The following is a 17579-nucleotide window of genomic DNA, read 5'->3' on the forward strand; positions in this document are numbered from 1 at the left end:
TAAATGAAAGCTTGGATGATATATTTGTAGGCTTCAACATTGAGTTGGTCTGCATTCAAATTCTGCTTCCTAAAAATATTATCACCTCACACAGTATCATTTAATATGCTGTTGTTTTAAATATCTACACATCACATTTATAATATCAATGGTGCACTGCTGCATATTATTTATTTGAAGGTGGCCTTTTTTAGATTCCATTAATTTTTCACAAAGTGAGAAGTTAAACAGAGCTGCAGGTGTAGGTTTCATTTTAAAAAACAACCTGCACAAACAAGTGTTTGTTAAACAGTTCTTGAAATTTAACTAAAAACTAAAATTGATTAATTAAAAAAAAAAACTTCTTCTTGTTAAGAAATGTTATTATTCTTATATGTTTTATCCTCACTCTCTCTCCCTTCTGTTAATTAACCCCCACAGGCACGTGAATCTTTTTCTCCCGGCCTTCAGTCAGAGGCGGTAAAATGGCTCCTTTGAAGTTGCCGACCCTGCTGCTTCAGCTGTGGTTCTAAAATGGCGGCTCATTACCTTATAACCTAAAGAATGAGGCCGTTTTAACTGACTCATTTATGAAGAGGAGAACTAACTTCAGGTTCCCTAAGAGACTCAGAAACACTAACACACCGAATGAACCACTTACAACACAATAACTGTATTAAGCAATCAAATGAACCATATTAATTTCACACTGGGCCTATAGGAGCTAGGCTAGGCGTTAGCGCTTAGGTTGCTAGGGCTAGCATACCAAACACTCCTTTTAAATACTACAATTACAACGTTTCACTGAAAAAGCAGCCATTGTGTTACTTTAACATGACTTATACTTCGACTGCCTTCATAAGTCACTAACAACAACTAGGTAAATCACTTAAACAGTTTATACACATTTAATTTCAGAGAAGAGAGACAGACAGGCAGCGCTTACCAGCAGGGATCAAGCAGAGAGTGGGCGGAGATTCAGTAGTCAGCCGTGGACGTAAAAAAGAGGCATTCACGGGTAGTGGGAAACTTCGCCATTAAAAAAAAGTTGGCATTAAAATCGTGAAAAATATATGTAGATTTAAATATTAATATACTAGTTTTTTGCAACAAAAAACAACTAGTAGAAATTTAATTCTATACGTTTAATAAATGTTTCAAACAGGATTCTTTGAATTTGAAATAATGGTTAAAAGACATAAATAAACATAAGGTCATTATGTTAAAATGTACTGTATTATGACAGATTTATGTAACTGACTGCAGTAATAAGAACAGTCTTCAGGACAGTAGGAGCTGCAGAGGCTCATCTCACTGCTCTGCAGGACTCAAGAGGTTCAGGAGGTCCTTTAACTCCACTGCCATGAGACTTTTTAACAGTGACCCCTGAAATGTTCATTGCACATGTATTTCTTTTTTTATTTGGTAGAAAAATGTTTTAGCAGAAATATTATAGTTAGCAGAAATATTATAAAATAGCAGAAATATTATTATTTAGCAGAAATACTGAAAAGCGGCAGAAAATCTATGATTTAGCACAATAGTAATAACTTGCATAGAAATATTGGAAATACAAAATGGAAAGCTGAAGAAAACCTGAATATGGTTAGATTTGTTAGAAAAACTATAACTAATCAGAAATCATATGTTTTTAAAACAAATACTATATTTTGCACAAATCTTATAAAATAGCAGAAATAGTATGATTTAGCAGAAATGCTGCATTTAGCACAAATACTGAAAAGCAGCAGAAATGCTATGACTTAGCACAATAATAATAATTTAAATAGAAAAATTGGAAAAGCAAAATGAACAGCTGAAAAATTCCTGAACATGCTAAGGGACACTCAAATGTAATTGTTAAATGAAAAAAGAATCAGCAAAAAAAAGTATAACAGTCACACAATCAAAAATATGGACACATATGGAAACACACAAGCACAGAGAGACACACAGGATCAAATTCAGTCAACAAGTCTAAATATATTAAATTAAAATCATACAATAAGATGTTCCAATAGAAATTCTCTCTCGCCCTCTCTATCTCTCTCTCTTTGTCACACACACACACACACACAAACACAAATACACACACACACACACACACACACACACACACACACACACACACAGAGACACACAGGGAGAGAACAGCACGTTTGTAGGCAGGGCTGGACTGGGACAAAAAATCGGCCCGGGCATTTTGACTGGAGACCGGCCCACCAGGAGAGAGATTGAAAATGTGACGTCACTCAGGGGTAAAACCGCAAAGGATTCTGGGAACTTGAGGCAAAAGGTACTAGCGCACGCAGGCTTTCAATTGAACCCAGTTACACAGCGATAAAAAGAAACACAAAAAATGGCAAGAAGTTGTTGTATTATTAACTGCAATAGCCGGTCGCATGACAGCCACGGGAAGCCGATGGGTAAAGAGATCGGTTTTTATCGGATTACGTCGTGGAAGAGGAATTATTTAAGCCATGTTTCCGAAGTAACAAAGAGGCGACAGATGGCCTGGATATACCAAATATAACGTCTCAGAACACTCCAGCTCACATGTTAGTCTGCTCCAAGCATTCCCACAAAGGTCAGTGTTTTGTAGTAGTTAATACGTCATTTTTCATAACATAATTGGTGATATAGGTTACAAGCAAGTCTGGCGCTAAACAGAAATTGTGGCGCTATGCTCCTTTATTTATTGTGCATAAATAGTGAATTGTCCTGACAGAATACTGCGTTTCGCTTCTGTTATTACCACGGTACATTGACAAAAACATATACTTTTATTCACAGGATAAAACAGTTGTTTTGTATCACTAATTGTCCAGTGCCATTACAACATACAATATTATTGTCACTGCTACATTTCCGTAATGCGTACCACAAATTATTTCCACTACTAATTAATTACCGTTGAGCTCAAAGGTCCTATTAATAAACGGTTAACGAATGTGTATTTATGATGACGATTTGTGAGACTGGTAAACTTACCTTTGTTCGTACGATGGTCTTTCGTCCTACACGGTGCATTTCAAGGTCCTGTACCCATCTGTCGGTAAACTGTACCTGGGCTTGTTGCAGTGACCTGAAGTTACTAAAAACTTCATGAGTGTATGCACTCACTCCAAGAACCGTATAATTATAAATATGAGCGTGGAGAAAGTTGGGCAGCAAGCTAACGTCTTTTGTCCACTCTGTGTGCTCCTAAGGGTCTAACCCTTTCACTCCTTTGATTTTTTCCTCGTATCTTTTCTTTGCCTTTTCGTCGAGTCTGTCTTTGTACGGTCCAGCATTGTTCTCCTTCGTTTTGTACATTCCTTTTCTGGGGAGCAAAGAAAAACCAAGAAGGTATTGGAACCGCAGAATGAACGTTTTGCGGTGCTGCAAATGTTTGCATTTGATGCGGTACTTGGATTGTTTTGCCTCGAGTTCCAGGCATGCAATGCGCGAAAGTCACGTGATCTGTCAATCGCTATAGGAAAAACCTTAAATTAAGACCAAGAACACTAGAGGTGAGACATGATCATTAATTAATATTAAAATTAATAAATGACAGATTTAGTGATATTTTCATAAACACCTCCTTTCCTTTTTTTGTTCTCCATTTTCTTTTGTTCGTCTATAAGATTGCTAAACAAGGGGGAGGGTGCATCCGGCCTCCTCGGCTGTAATTGGTCCAGCCCAGAGTCGATCATGACCAATTGGCCAATCCAACACCTTCCTAAAAAAAAAAAAAAATCCATCGGCCCATAAAAACAAAAAATCGCTTGCGGCCCACCGGGCAAATGCCCGGTATGCCCGATGGCCAGTCCAGCTATGTTTGTAGGTCATTCAAGCAGCCTGGGAGCTACTAAATTTGAATCCACCAATCAGAGAGGCTGTGTACTTTTTCCCGCCAAAACAGGTGCAACTGCTTACACATACGCAGCATAGAGAGAGCCAAACACACAGGGTCTATGCCAGTCAACCAGTCTGAATATATTAAATTTCTATCCACCAATGAGATGCTGCTCCTAAAAAGGTCTTTGTGTGTGTCTTTCTTTCTCTCTCGCTCTCTCTCTCTCTCTCTCTCTCTCTCTCTCTCTCCCTCCCTGTCTCTCTCTCTCTCTCTCTCTCTCTCTCACACACACACACACACACTCACACACACACACACACAGCAGCAGCAGGTGAACAGCATGTTTCTAGGTCAGTAAAACAGCTGTGAGCTTCTCAATTTGAATCCACCAATCAGAGAGGCTGTGTGCTTTTTCCCGCCAAAACTGGTGCACCAAGTGCAGGCTTTTACACATGCAGCACAGAGAGAGACAGGATTTTTGCAGTCTATTTCTCATTGTGAGAACTCCCCTCAAACAAACAGCCATAATTTCCTAACCGTAGGGGCTAAAACAGTCATTCTTAGACCGTTTTGTTCAGAAGACATGGGGGAATCTTGAAATGTTGACCATTTAAAATACAAATATGAAATATTAAAGATATATGACATAGATGATTGGTTGGCTTAGAAGCCATGAATGCGCCAATATGCAAATTTGAATGTGCCAGGGCTCAGATATGATTGGTTGTCTTAGAAGCCATGAATGCCCCAATATGCAAATTTGAATGTGCCAGGGCTCAGATATGATTGGCTGGCTGGGAAGCTGTCCAGGTCCTGATATGTTCATTTGAATATTACAGTCCTTACAGAGGACTGACTCCCTGGGGACCTGGCAGAAATATATAGAAAAACAATGATTACCCAGAAATACTGCATTTAGTTGAAATACTATGTTTTAGCACAAATACTATAATTAAGCAGAAATATTATATTAAGTACAAATCCTATAAAATAGCAGAAATAGTATGATTTAGCACAAATGCTGTATTTAGCACAAATCTTATAAAATAGCAGAAATAGTATGATTTAGCAGAAATGCTGTATTTAGCACAAATACTGAAAAGTAGCAGAAATGCTATGACTTAGCACAATAGTAATAACTTAAATAGAAAAATTGGAAAAGCAAAATGAACAGCTGAAAAAAGTCCCACAATCACAAATATGGACACATATGGAAACACACAAGCACAGAGAGACATACACAGGATCAAATTCAGTCAACCAGTCTAAATATATTGAATTTAAATCATGCAATAAGATGCTCCCATAAAAAGTCTCTCTCCCCCTCTTTTTCTCTCTCTCTCTGTCACACACACACACACACACACACACACACACACACACACACACACACACACACACACACACACACAGGGAGAGAAAATCAAGTTTCTAGGTCAGTCAAGCAGCCTGGGAGCTGCTAAATTTGAGTCCACCAATCAGAGAGGCTGTGTACTTTTTCCCGCCAAAACAGGTGCACCTGTTTTTACACACACTCAGCACAGAGACAGGATTTGTGCTGTCTATTTTTCATAGTCAGGATTCCCCTCAAACAAATGGCTATAATTTCCTAACCGTAGGGGCTAGAACAGTCATTCTTACACCGTTTTGTTCAAAAGACATGGGGGATCTTCAAGTGTTGACAATTTATCATTAAAATATAAATTATTAAAGATATTTGACTTCTAATGCACCATAAGTGAGTAGAGACGAAGCGAAAACTGCCTTGACTTGCCCTCAAACAACGCTTTCTAACTCTAAATCTATTTGGAGTATTGATATCATTCTTTCACCGTAAGAGACAGCAGGCTTTGGTGAACAGTCATGGAAATTTTCAGGTCTCTGTGGAAATCCATCAAAAAGATATGACGAGAGAAAAAAGTGCCTCATTTCCAGAGTTTGAAATCTGAAGAAATCTGAGCGAGGGACGAATTTCCTACCCTCAAACAAGCCCAATTCATGGCCAAATGGTAATAGATGAGAAAAAAATTCTTGAATTGTGAGTGCCAGGAGTGTCTGAAGATATACTGGCACAAGCCTCATGTCTTAACTTCGCTTCGTTCGGGAGATATGACGATTCGAAAATGCCTCTCATTACAGAAATCAAGCGGTGATTTTAAACGAACTCTCCATTGACTTTCTATGGGGATTTTTGAGACTTTGTGTTGGTCTAAGGAGATTTGCCAAAATTCTATAAATCCCACAACAATGATAGTGATATTTCCTGAAAGCCAGCAAAAATACCTACGTTTTGATGTATAATTTGTGTGGGTTGAGTGAAAATTGAGAAAGTAGCAAGAAGTTGTTTGGACATGAAGAGAAGACTGCGAAACTTACAGTGGCTCACTGAAAGCCAAGTGCATAGCAACCATAACAACACATGTATTTTGTGAAAAATCACAAAAATTAAACTCAAAACTTAAAAAGGGATAGGATGAAAATGGTAACAGATATGAAAAAGCTGAATCATACAAGAATAGCAGAAAAATTTGTGAACATTTTACAGTTTGAATGGTTGTTCTAGGTGAAAGTATGAGGAAGTAGTTAAGTTTCAAAAACAAGCAAGTTTTAGCAGAATTGCGGAAGTTTCCCATTCATTTCAATGGGACAAATTAAAGGAAAAAAGCTTAATATTTTAAAAAGTATAATAGCAAAAAATACCAAAAGTCATAGCCGGAAAGAGCAAAAATAGCAGAATAGTTTAAAATTTGAATGGTGAAAATAGCACAAAAATTGTGGAAGTAGTTCTACGGCGAAAAACGTACGGAAGCAACTTGAAGAATAACTAGAAAAATTTGCATTTCCTGCGAAAATGCTGTGTGGATGCCTTAACGCTGAAGCTGTCTGCTGAAAAGCTGAAAAAGCTGAAAAGTTGCAAAAAGTTGTATGGTGGTGAAAATAAAATGTCTCCCTGAGCAGGATTCAAACCTGGCCCTCCTAGGCTCCAGGCAGAGACTCATCTCACTGTGCCAAACTCACTCTCACAAGGAAAGAGATGGAGAGACTGACAATTATGGTGGAATGAGCAGAAGCTGCTGAGAATTGTGCTGATAAGAGGTAAAAAGGCTGAAAATTCTGCAGAAAAGAGGTAAATCAGCAGAAATTCTGCAGAAAAGAGGCAAAGAAGTAGAACATTGTGCTGAAAAGAGGTGAATCAGCAGAATTTCTGCTGAAAAGAGGCAGAACAACCTGGTTCTGCTCAAATTCACCAATCAGAGGTAGTGCTTCTGTCTGCTTCATCAGGCTGTGTACTTGTATATATTTCTGCCATGGAGCGTTAACAAGAATCTGAGGTCCATTTTAGAAAAGCTGCTAAAATCATAAAACTTTGCAGAATTGTAATAAATTAGCAAAATAAATGATAAGAGGGGAAAGGCTGAAAATTTTGCAGAAAAGAGATGAATCAGCAGAATTTCTGCAGAAAATAGTTTTTCCTGAAATCAGCTGAGATTTGTGCTAATAAGAGGTGAAAAGGCTGAAAATTTTGCAGAAGAGGTGAATAATCAGAATTTGGGCTGAAAAGAGGTGAAAATTCTGCTGAAAAGAGTTCTGCAGAACTCTTTTCAGAATTCTGCTGAAAAGATGTTTTTGCTGAAAATAGCTGAAAAAGCTAGGATTTGTGCTGAAAAGTGGTGAAAAAACTGAAAATTTTGCTTAAAAGGAGTAAAAAAGCTGAAATTGAGTTAAAAAAGTTTAACTGTTAACTGAAAGAAATTTTGCCATAAGCGAGATTTGAACCCGGGCCTCCCAGTCTGAGAACGGATGCTCATCTCACTGAGCTAAAACACAGGTCAACCTGGCAAGGAAAATCAGTGAGGCCACTGATGATATGGCAGAAATGGGCAAAAAATATTGCAAAAAAAATTCAATATCTCAAAAAGTATAGAAGTTATGAGCACCAAAAGTCATAGCCGGAAAGAGCAGAAAGAGCAGAATTTTTTAAGATTTGAATGGTGAAAATCGGATAAAAACTGTGGGAGTAGTTAAGTGCCAAAAAGTGTACGGAAGCAACTAGTAAATAGTGGAATAAAGAACTAGAAAATTTGCATTTCCTACGAAAATACTGTGTGGATGCCTTATCGCTGAAGCTGTCTGCTGAAAAGCTGAAAAATATGAAAGTTGCAAAAAGTTGTATGGTGGTGAAAAAAAATGTCTCCCTGAGCAGGATTTGAACCTGGCCCTCCTAGGCTCAAGGCAGAGACTCATCTCACTGTGCCAAACTCACTCTCACAAGGAAAGAGATGGAGAGACTGACAATTATGGTGGAATGAGCAGAGGCTGCTGAGAAAAGAGGTGAATGAGCAGAATTTCTGCTGAAAAGAGGCAGAAGTTTCTGTATGTAGAAAAAGAAACACTGTTCAACCATGTGTGAAATAAATAAATAAATGAAATGAAAGAACAACCTGGTTCTGCTCAATCTCACCAATCAGAGGTACTGCCTCTGTCTGCTTCATCAGGCTGTGTACTTGTTTCTGCCATGGAGCATTAACAATTGTGCTGATAAGAGGTGAAAAGGCTGAAAATTTTGCAGAAAAGAGGTGAATCAGCAGAATTTCTGCAGAAGAGAGGCAAAGAAGCAGATACTTGCACTGAAAAGAGATGAATCAGCAGAGTTTCTGCTGAAAAGATTTTTTTTAATGAAAACAGCCAAAAAAGCTGGAATTTGTGCTGAAAAGGGGTGAAAAAAATGAAAATTTTGCTGAAAAGGGGTGAAGAAGCTAAAGTATACCAAATCAAAGTATTTGTGCCAAAACTTCCATATTACAACATGAATACGGATTAAAGATGAAAGAAACTGGCAACAAATTCCTCCACTACAAACCAGTGTGATACCACTACTTTGCAGTCTTCACGTTTACTAAGGCACTACCCAAAAGGCGCCACAAGAGGGCACTCCAACACAAGAGATGACCTATGTACACTGATGCACTTAGTAACAGTCAGCCTCCTACTTTGCCACTACGTAATACAGCGGAAATACAGTAGCAGAAATACAATGTTTTTGCAGAAACACTGTAATTTCACTCAAATACTATGAAATAGCAGTAATACTATGATTTGGCAGAAATACTATGTTTCAGTACAAATACTATGACAAAGCAGAAATACTATGACTTAGAAGTAATACTATAACAAAAGGGATTCCTCAAAATACTATGAAATTGCAGTAATTCTATGATTTGGCAGAAATACTATACTCCGTACAAATACAATGCTTTGGTAAAAATACTATATTTTGATTTGAACTCTATGATTTGAAAAAGATGAAAGCATTGAAAAAGGTGAAAAGGCTGAAATGAGCAGAAAAGAGATGAATGAGCAGAATTTCTGCAGAAAAGAGGCAAAGAAGCAGAACTTTACGCTGAAAAGAGGTGAATGAGCAGAGTTTCTGCTGAAAAGAGGCAGAATTTCTGCTGAAAAGAGGCAGAAGGTTCTGTATGTAGAAAAAGAAACACGATGAACCATGTGTGAAATAAATAAAGAAATGAAATGAAAGAACAACCTGATTCTGCTCAAATTCACCAATCAGAGCTACTGCCTCTGTCTGCTTCATTAGGCTGGGCACTTGTATGTATTTCGGTAAATATTAGAAAAGCTGCTAAAATGATAAAACTTTGCAGAATTGTAATAAATGATCAATATAAATTACAGGTCTGTGATAGTGTTTAAATTAGTAATGAAAAAAAAAATGTTGAAGCAAGGTGGGATTGAACCCACGACCTTTAAGTTGCAGAGCCGTGTCATTACTGATTGCGCCACCTGGCAAGGGAGCGCTCAGCTCAAAAACAAAGACATGACCAGTCAGAAAATAGATCGCGGTGAGCGGCGAAAAAGCGCCGTTTTTTGGAGTTACAAAACGTCATGTAACTCAAAAACTAGGAGGGCTAGCAGCATAAATCTTGTACTGGGTGAATCAGCGGACTTTGGTGCATTTTGACTGCGATTTTCATAGCTCTTTGTACCTCCGTCGCGGAGATATGACGAGAGAAGGAACGGCTTCATTTCCAGAGTTTGAAGACTGAGAGAAGGACAGATTTCTGCTAAAAAAGAGGTGTAGACGCGCATGATGGAGATGGCTTCATGTGTAAGGGTACACTGAAGAGTGTCAAGAAAGGAGAGTGCATGCAAGCAGGGAAGATGTGTAACAACTGTCACAGGTAGGACTCGAACCTCTGCCACCGGGTCCCACAGCAGCGGCTCAACCCTCTGAGCCAAATGAGGTCTGGTCACAAAGGGGGCGGGTGTCTAAGACACAGAGACTTGAGCAGTCAGAATTAGATCGCGGTGAGCGGCGAAAAACGCCGGTTTTTGGAGTTACAAAACGTCGTGTAACTCAAAAACTAGGAGGGCTAGCAGAATAATTCTTGTACTGGGTGAATCAGCGGACTTTGGTGTATTTTGACTGCGATTTTCATAGCTCTTTGTACCTCTGTCGCGGAGATATGACGAGAGAAGAAACGGCTTCATTTTCAGAGTTTGAGAACTGAGAGGAGGACAGATTAAACCCCTCAAACAAACGTAATTTATGGCTCAACGGTAAGATGAATGTAAAAACTGCTTCCACTGTGAGTGTCAGCAGTGTCTGAAGATATATTGGCACAAGCCTCATGTCCTAACTTTGCTTTGTTAATTAGATATGGCGATTTGAAAATGCCTCCTGTTACAGAATTTCAGCTCTGAATTTCAAAACCTCCCCATATACTTTGAATGGGAAGTAACCAGACTATGTGTCACTTCGAGGCAAATTGCGAAAAAACGGTAAATCTCACAATAAAGATAGTAACATTGTCTGAAAGCCAGCAAAAATACCTACGTTTTGATGTATAATTTGTGGAGGTTGAGTGGAAATTGAGCGAGTAGCAAGAAGTTGTTCAGACATGAAGAGAAAATTCAGAAAAGACCAGCACACACTCTGAGTTAATTGCATAGCAACCATAGCAACGCATGTATTTTCTGAAAAATCTCAATTTTGCAACTGAAAACTTAAAGAGGTATAAAATGAAAACGGTAGAAGATCTGGAAAAGCTGAATCAGACAGGAATAGCCCAATAATCTGAGAACATTTTAAAGTTTGAATGGAGTTTCTAGGTGAAAGTATGAGGAAGCAGTTAAGTTTCAAAACCAAGCAAGTTTTAGCAGAATTGTGGAAGTTTTCCATTGATTTCAATGGGACAAATTAAAGGAAAAAAGTGTAATATTTTAAAAAGTATAATAGTAATAAACACCAAAAGTCATAGCCATCATTAGCAGAAAGAGCAGAACAGTTCAGAGTTTGAACTGAGAAAATCGGCTGAAAACTGAGGAAGTAGTTAAGTGCCAAAAAGTGTACGGAAGCAACTAGAGGAATAATAAAGAACTAGAAAATTTGCATTTCCTGCGAAAATGCTGTGTGGATGCCTTAACGCTGAAGCTGTCTGCTGAAAAGCTGAAAAAGATGAAAAGTTGCAAAAAGTGGTATGGTGGTGAAAAAAAACCACGTCGCCCTGAGCAGGATTCGAACCTGGCCCTCCTGGTCTCAAGGCAGAGACTCATCTCACTGAGCTAAACTCATTCTCACAATGAAGAGGTGGAGAGACTGACAATTTTGCTGAAATGAGCAGAAGCGGCTGAGAATTGTGCTGATAAGAGGTGAAAAGGCTGAAAAACTTTGCAGAAAAGAGGTGAATCAGCAGAATTTCTGCTGAAAAGAGGTAAAGAAGCAGAAAGTTCCACTGAAAAGAGATGAATCAGCAGAATTTCTCCTCAAAAGTTTTTTCTGAAAACAGCTGAGATTTGTGCTAATAAGAGGTGAAAAGGCTGAAAAATTTGCAGAAGAGGTGAATAAGCAGAATTTGGGCTGAACAGAAGTGAAAATTCTGCTGAAAACAGTTCAATCAGCAGAACTTCTGCTGAAAAGAGGTGAATGAGCAGAATTCTGCTGAAAAGAGGTTTTTGCTGAGAACAGCTGAAAAAGCTGATATTTGTGCTGAAAAGTGGTGAAAAAACTGAAAATTTTGCTGAAAAGGGGTGAAAAAGCTGAAATTGAGTTAAAAAAGTTTAACTGTTAACTGAAACAAATGTTGCCATAAGCGGGATTTGAACCCGGGCCTCCCAGTCTGAGAACGGATGCTCATCTCACTGAGCTAAAACACAGGTCAACCTGGCAAGGAAAATCAGTGAGGCCACTGATGATATGGCAGAAATGGGCAAAAAATATTGCAAATAAAATTCAATATCTCAAAAAGTATAGAAGGTATGAGCACCAAAAGTCATAGCCGGAAAGAGCAGAAATAGCAGAATTTTTTAAAGTTGGAATGGCGAAAATCGGATAAAAACTGTGGGAGTAGTTAAGTGCCAAAAAGTGTACGGAAGCAACTAGGGGAATAATAATAAAGAAGAAAGAGAAACAGGAAAACAATAGTGTGGAAGCCCTTTTAGGGCATCCACACAATAAAGAGAAACAGGAACTCAATAGTGTGGATGCCTCAGGCATCCACACAACTAGAAAAATTTGCATTTCCTGCGAAAATGCAGTGTGGATGCTGGAACGCTGAAGCTGTCTGCTGAAACTAGCTGAAAAGTTGCAGAAATTGTAAAAACTTTGCAGAAGCAAAGGAACTTTGCTAAAATGTACTAACTTAGCAGAACTGCAATATCTTAGAGGAAACATAATACTTGGCAGAAATAAAAAAGCATAGCAGAACTTAGCAGAAATATGAAAAATGAGAGAAATACTATAATTAAGCAGAAATATTATATTAAGTAGAAATTCTATAAAATAGCAGAAATAGTATGATTTAGCAGAAATGCTATATTTTGCACAAATACTGAAAAGCAGCAGAAATCCTATGACTTAGCACAATAGTAATAACTTAAATAGAAAAATTGGAAAAGCAAAATGGACAGCTGAACAAATGCTGAACATGCTAAGGGTCCCTCAAATGTAATTGTGAAACGAAAAATAATCAGCAAAAAAAGTATAACAGTCACACAATCACAAATATGTACACATATGGAAACACACATGCACAGAGAGACACACAGGATCAAATTCAGTCAACAAGTCTAAATATATTAAATTAAAATCATACAATATGATGCTTCATTTCAAATTCTCTCTCGCCCTCTCTATCTCTCTCTCTTTGTCACACACACACACACACACACACACACACACACACACACACAGGGAGAGAACAGCAAGTTTGTAGGTCATTCAAGCAGCCTGGGAGCTGCTAAATTTGAATCCACCAATCAGAGAGGCTGTTTACTTTTTCCCGCCAAAACAGGTGCAACTGCTTACACATACGCAGCATAGAGAGAGCCAAACACACAGGGTCTATGTCAGTCAACCAGTCTGAATATATTAAATTTCTATCCACCAATGAGATGCTGCCCTAAAAAGGTTTTTGTGTGTCTTTCTTTCTCTCTCTCTCTCGCACTGCATGCTGGGAGTTTGATGGTGGTGAGTTTGGTGTGTCTGAGTGAGAGCGTGTGGTTTTTTCACTGAATGTTTTTTTTCCTCCGTTTTCTCGCTGTGTTTATTGTATGATTGTTTCATAGTGGTTTGTGATTGTGTAGTTTGTATTTCAGTTTGGCAGGGATGGCGTCCAGTGGGACGCTGTCCCTGTCTTTGGAGCATGGGGTCAGGGTGGTGCCGCAGCCGAGCACCACTGTCGAGCAGGTGTTGTTGGCTGTAGGTGAGCAGGTGGGACATGGCAACATTTCGTATGCTTCACGTATGAATAAAGCGGTTGTCATTTTCTTGAAAGAGCAGGGGTTTGTCAATCGGCTTATAGAGAGTGGTCTGTATTTGCATGATGAATTTATGCAGGTTTCACCCCTCGCAGTGCCCTCCACTCGGATCACTGTGTCGGGGGTGCCTCCGTTTATTCCCAATGCGGCTTTGGAGCAGGAACTGAAGCGCTTTGGGAGATTTGCCAGTGGCTTCCGGACAGTGAGTCTGGGCTGTAAGGACGCCAAGTTAAAGCATGTTCAGTCCCTTCGGAGGCAAGTGTTCATGTTTTTGGACTCCCCCACGCAGACACTGGATGTCTCCTTCCGTGTCAAACATGAAGAAGGGTTCTACATGGTGTATGCTAGTTCCGGGAATATGAAATGTTTTGAGTGTGGAGATGTGGGTCATAAGAAAATAATGTGTCCTCACAGACAGCTTGCAGCGCGACCTGCTGTGGATGATAGTGGGGAGGGGGTTAGCGGGCAGCAGGCGCTAAACGTGGCTGCGCCTCCGGCGCGGAGTGAGACCGCTGTTGCCCCGGCTGAGGCTGTGCCTCTAGTGCGGGGCGACGCTGTTCTTGTCCCGGCTGAGGCTGTGTTAATAGTGCGGGGCGAAGCCGCTGTTGATCCGGCTGGAGCTGTGCCTCCAGCGCGTGGTGAACCTGCCCTATCTGAAGAGGACGCCGTGCCCTCGGTGCGAGGTGAGGTCGGCGTTTCTCCCGCGGACGCTACGGCTTTGGTGTGGAGTGAGGTGGGTGATTGCATGTCTACAACCAAGCCGAAAGGGAGGGTGGAGGCTGGACCTGCGGTCAGTACAGCACAGATTGGGGATGAATTGGGGAGCTCTGAGTTGGGTGTGGAGTGTGTTGTTGCCTCGGGGGAGGGAGGGGTGGAGGAGCAGCAGAGCAGGACGCCTGCTGGTTGTTATGGTAACGACGCGAATGACATGGAGTGTGATTCTGACTCTGATAATGTTTCTGTGGCAGACAGTGTGTCTCAGAATGCAGATTTGTATTCTTTGGAGGAAATCGTTGCTTTTCTGGATGACTCCTTTGGTAAAAAGGTGAATGTCAGGGAATATTTCCCTGATGTTGAGAAATTCATTCGGTCAGCTATGACTCTTCAGAAAGTTGTGGGATTGGACTTACTGGATGGTAAAAAGCGTTATCGCCTGAAGAAACATGTTACTGGTCTGAGGAAACAGTTGAAGCGTCTGAATCGATAGAGGCACTGAAGTTTTTACGCTGAAACATTATGATCATACAACACTGGGTGTTTCATCTCTGCTGGGTTTTTGTGTTTGCTTTCTTGATGGCTTCCTCTTATGTGCAGGGGTTGAGGGTGGCCTCTTTGAATGTGAATGGGTGCAGGGATGCAAATAAAAGGGCCTTACTAGCTGAGGTGATCAAGCAGAAGAGATTAGATATAGTTTTTCTCCAGGAAACACATACTGACAGTTTAAATGAAATAGACTGGGATCTGTGGTGGGGTGGGCCGCAGTTTCTTAGCCATGGGACAAATTTTAGCGCAGGAGTTGCTATTTTATTTTCTCCTTCTCTAAATGCGAATATTATTTTCAGCTTGGAGATGGTACAGGGCAGAGTCCTTTTGGTGAAGGCTGAAATTGAAGGTTTTATTTTTGTCTTTGTTAATGTCTATGCACCAACCTTAGGGTCTGAGCGTGAGATTTTGTTTAAAACATTAAAAGAAAAATTGAGTGGTGCTGCTCAAGGGGACTGTATTGTGTTGGGTGGGGACTGGAACTGTTGTCTTGACTTTACTTTGGATAGGACTGGGGCGGAGCCGCATCTTCAGTCATCTTCTGCTTTATCGGATGTCCTACGGAAAAATGATTTGGTTGATGCGTGGCGGATGAAGCATCCCTCATCCAGGCAGTATACCTGGGTGAAAGTGACTGATGGCAGGATTAGTGCAGCGAGATTAGACAGGTTTTATGTGCCTGTTTCATTTACTTCTCGAATTATTAACTGTCAGTGTTTTCCTGTTGTTTTTACAGATCATCACTTAGTTTTACTGGAGCTGTTTCTATCTACCACCAGCAAATCCAAATCTTTTTGGCGGTTTAATGTAAAATTATTGCATGATCGGATATTCTGTGACAATTTTGGGTTTTTTTGGGATTACTGGAGATCAAGGAAGGGTGATTTTGATTCCCTTACTCAATGGTGGGAGGTAGGAAAGGCCCAGATTCGTGTGTTTTGTCAGCAATATAGTTTTTTTTTGACGGCCAATATTATGAGAACTGTGCAGGACCTTGAAAAAGAGATAACACGTTTGGAGAATGTCTCTGGCTCACAGTTAGGTCAGCAGAATAATGACTGTCTACATTCTAAAAGGCAGGAGCTTAACCATTTTTTACATGAGAGAGCTAAAGGTGCTTTGGTTCGAGCACGTTTCACCAGGCTCCAGGACATGGACGCTCCGACCACATTTTTCTTTGATTTGGGGAAATCTGTGGTTCACAGAAAGCAGATGGTGTGTCTTCAGCTTTCGGATGGAAAGGTGACCACTGATCCGGCTGAGATGAGAAGGCATGCAGTGGCTTTTTACACGGACTTGTTTAGTGCGGATAGCTGTGATTTGGACTCTGCTTCGGACCTTCTGCAGGGGCTTCCTCAGCTGAGCCCAGGGGATCGGGACGTTTTGAACGGGGAGCTAACCTTGGATGAGCTGTCTGCGGCGGTGTCTCAGATGGCGTCAGGCAAAGCTCCAGGAATAGATGGTTTACCATCGGACTTTTTTAAGCACTTCTGGAGTCTTCTGGGTCGGGACCTACTGGACGTGTTTAAGGAATGTTTTCTAGAAGGGATACTTCCAGCTTCCTGCAGGCGTGCAGTTATCTCTCTCATACCAAAGAAGGGAGATTTAACCCTTCTTAAAAACTGGAGACCAGTGGCCCTTTTATGTGCCGACTACAAGATTCTTTCCAAGGTTTTATCAAACAGACTGAAAATGGTCATTGAACTGCTGATTGGTGTGGATCAGTCTTACTGTATTCCGGATAGGTCTATGATTGATAACTTATTTTTAATGAGAGATGTGTTTGACATTTGTAAAGTGTATAATGCTACAGTTGGCATTGTTTCTATTGATCAGGAGAAGGCTTTTGACCGTGTGGACCATGATTTTCTTTTTTCCACCTTGAAGACCTTTGGTGTTGGGCACGGGTTTCTGACTTGGGTGAAGCTGTTGTATAGCGATGCTTGCTGTGTTGTGAAGGTGGGGGGAGGGTTGAGTTGTCCTGTGCCGGTTCGGAGAGGGATTAGACAGGGTTGCCCTATCTCTGGACAGCTTTATAGCATTGCTATTGAGCCCTTTCTCTGTAGACTGAGAAGCAAGTTGAAGGGTTTCTCTTTGCCAGATATGGTTCAGAGCCCTCCTGTCGTTGTGTCGGCGTATGCTGATGATGTTAATGTTTTCATTACGGATCAAAAGGATGTGCAGGAATTGCAGGAATGTCTGGTTTTGTATGGAAACGCTTCCTCAGCTAGGGTTAATTGGGGTAAGAGTGGGGCCTGTTTGGTGGGGCAGTGGGATTTATCGAGTATTCCCAAGCTTCCTGGGAACCTTCGCTGGGGTCAGAGGGGCATTAAAACTCTTGGGGTTTACTTGGGGAGTGATGACTTTGTGAAGCAGAACTGGGAGGGAGTGCGGGAAGAGGTGGAGGCTAAGCTGTCTAAATGGAACCGTTTGCTCCCCTACCTGTCCTACAGGGGTAGAGTTCTAGTTGCTAACAATCTAGTTGCCTCATCTTTATGGCACAGATTACTTGTTTTAGTGCCACCACCCGGTCTTCTGGAGGAGGTGCAGCGACTTCTGGTGAAGTTTGTCTGGTCGGGACAGCATTGGCTTCGTGCGGCGGGCCTGTATCTTCCTGTGGCAGAGGGGGGACAAGGCCTAATAGATGTTTTGTCCAGAACTGCAACCTTTAGACTGCAGACGGCACAGAGGCTGCTGTATGGCTGTGGTCACAGCTGGATTACTT

This window comes from Pelmatolapia mariae, linkage group LG3_W (genome assembly GCF_036321145.2).
Source record: "Pelmatolapia mariae isolate MD_Pm_ZW linkage group LG3_W, Pm_UMD_F_2, whole genome shotgun sequence".
Lineage (NCBI taxonomy): Eukaryota > Metazoa > Chordata > Actinopteri > Cichliformes > Cichlidae > Pelmatolapia > Pelmatolapia mariae.